We start from the raw sequence: 3,080 nt of genomic DNA on the forward strand, positions 1-3,080 counted from the left end.
ACTCTGGGACAGCGTGTCTGCGGGGCCGAGTGGAGGGAGGACCCGGGGCACCAGACCTGCCTCCTGGGCCGGCCACTGGGCCGAGGTCTGGGCCCTCCCGTGGGTACTGCAGTGCAGAGATGGAGGGGCCTGACTTCGGGGGACAGTCCGACTGGCCCCTTCCTTTCCACCCACCAGCCCGGAGGAAGCTGCGTCCGGGCGGGAGGGACCTAATTCTCCAAAATAGCGAAGTTTCTAGAACTCTGCAGAGGGACCCCGGGCCTCCCATGACTCACCCTGGCCGCTGGGATCCGTGCGGCACCCTCTTGTCCTGTCCACTCCCCCCCCCCCCCCCCCCCCCCCCCCACCCTCTTGTCCTGTCCACTCCCCCCACCCCCCCCCCCCCGCGCTCCAAGCAGCCGGCCACACTGTTGACCTGGGTGACGGCCGGGTAGGTGGGAGCCTGGTGCTCCTTGTCTTGTCCTGCTGGGACCAGAGGGGCTCGGACAGTGGCGGGCACCCCCTTTTAGAACAGATCCTGGGGCGCACGGCAGCGTCACCCGGCCCGTCACCCCCAGGAGCTCAGCGAGGTGGCTTTCTCAACCTTGGCTGCACATTAGAATCACCTGGGGATCTTTTTAAAATCCTGATTTCTGGGCCCCATCCTCCGGAAATTCTGTTACTCATGTTCTGGCCCGACCCCATAACAAAGAGAATTTCCGGAGGATGAGGCCCAGAAGTCAGGATTTTAAAAAGATCCCCAGGTGATTCTAATGTGCAGCCAAGGTTGAGAACCGCTGTTCTATGGGCTCCACTGCACCTTTGACTTTTTCTAGTTTCGCGCAGTGAACGTGCTGCTGCACTGACCAGGTGCCCTGCGTGACCTCATCCTGAGCAACACGTGTGTACACGGCTAACACCAGGGAGGAGCCTCGGATGAGAACCAGCTGCACCAGGACGTGGGCCGGGAAGGAAGGGAGCGGCGGGCGGGACACACGGCTTCTGAGGTTCGGGGACCTCGGTGCGGGCGGCGCTGACACCGGGACACCATTCCGGGCCGCGGGCCGCTCTGACGGCTTCTCCCCTCTCCCCCCGGCGAGCGGAGTCCGGGCCACAGTCTCCCCTGAGGACGTCAGAACTGGGGGGTTCCTGCCCCAAACCAATGCTCATGTGCAGTGCCCCCAAAGCGACAGGACACCGTGTCCTTGTCCGTGGCCTCAGGCGTGCGGAGAGGACATCACTGACACGGGGTCCGGCCCTGCCTCTAGGAGGGTCCGTCGGTTGGGCTCCAGGTCTTTGTGTCCCACCGGATTTGGGGGAGAGAGGACGAGGGAGGCTGGGGAAGCTGGGGTCCCCCAGGATCTTAGGGTCTCTCATTCCCCAAGCAACCCCTACGGGAGGGTGGAGACCTGGCCGAGGCGGGCCTGCTATCCCGCTGCCCTGCCTGTTTCCCAACTGTCCCCCGAGGGTTGCATATGCAACAGCCTCAGCCCAGCTCAGCGTGGACACGGGCAGGGCTCCCATGCGGCAGGGCTCCCATGCGGCAGGGGAGGGGCGCACGAGCCTCCGTGGACACGGGTGGACCCAGGCAGATCCCACGGAGACAATTACGCGTGGCCCGCAGTTGAGCGCGCACGTGACTCCGCCTCGCTGCGCGCATGCACCATCCCAATGGCGTCTCTTTCCCCCTCCTTCCTCCATGGCAACACAGCTCCGGCTGGTCCCCAGTGTCCGGGTCCAGGCCACCTGCTCTGTACCCCCTCACCTGGGGGCATCCTGGGCAGGCCTCCCTGCTACGGAGCCGCGTTCTGTAAACACTGGGGGGGGGGGGTATTATTTGCTGACTCATGCACCCGCTTTTCTGTTGCAGGAGGCGGGTGCTGACCACGTGGCCGGCCTCTTGAGGGAGCTTTCTGTTCTGCTGTTGGGCGGGTACAGGTCAGAGGGCTTTGAGGGTCACTTGTGTGTCCAGTTGGGCAGTGTCAACCCAGGCTTCGCCCAGAGCCCTTGGGCAGTGCCCACGGGGCCCAGTGTGCTGGGCTGCTCTGGTGGACGGGCCCTGGCGGCGGGCACCCTCTGGCTCCACGCTTCTGAGCCCGTAGGTCCCGGGGATTCTACAGGGACAGGGGTGTGGAGAGCGGCTACAGGTTCGGACAGGTTCAAGCCTGGGACCAGTGAGAGGGCAGGTCCTCTCGTGGCAAAGCCACGGGCAAGTCCCAGCACAGTGATGGCCAAAGGCTGTAGTTGTGAGCTTGCCCTTATGGTCCGCACCTGTGGGCCCACGTGGCTGAGTGACGTGGGCTGCGGAGGTGCAGCAAGTAAACAAAGCTTGACCAGGTGCATGTAATTGAGTGGATTCGAAACCCAGGAATTGTAACCACGCCCTTACTGTGCCTCGTGGAATCTGCTATAAAATAAAGACTCGGCTGGCAGGCGTGGCGCTGTCTCTCCATCCGAGAGGACGGCGTCCCACCCAGACCCAGCTTTCTCCTCTTGTCTGTCTCTCCTCCATCCTTCACCGCCTGCCCTCAGGGTCACCAAACCTGGCTGTGCACGCTGCCCACACCTGCACTCACTCCTTCAGACCCATTCCCGCCACACGCAGATGGCACAGCTAGCCTGGCGAAACCATCACCCGTGTCACGACACGTGTCCTTGAGCCACATTTAATATTCCAGACCCGGTGCAGCCGTCCTGTGTCCGACCCAGAACACACTGTCCGGAGGAGGCTGCAGGGTCCAGCGGCGCTCACACCCTTGGGCAGCCTGTCGCTTAGGCACTTGTGTGACGTTAACTGTCGTTGACGCCTCTTAGGGTTTGTGCTCGGAGATAAGGTCAGGGAGGGAAGAAGGAAATTCAGTCTCACACATGTGCGCTCGCGCGCACGCACACACACACACGTGCACAGCTACAGTTTGGGAAGGCGCCGAGTGGGCCGGGCTGGCAGAGGTGGGCACGGAGCAGCCGCTGTGGGCGACCCTGTCCCAGACCCTGCTGCTCACTCCCCGGCAGACGGGCCGCACCTGGGGTAGGTGCTGACCCCCAGGAGGCAGGCAGGACAGAGGGCCCGCCCAGCCCAGGGACACAAGTGCGGCCAGGGG

The sequence above is a fragment of the Myotis brandtii genome, unplaced genomic scaffold (genome assembly GCF_000412655.1).
Source record: "Myotis brandtii unplaced genomic scaffold, ASM41265v1 scaffold691, whole genome shotgun sequence".
Lineage (NCBI taxonomy): Eukaryota > Metazoa > Chordata > Mammalia > Chiroptera > Vespertilionidae > Myotis > Myotis brandtii.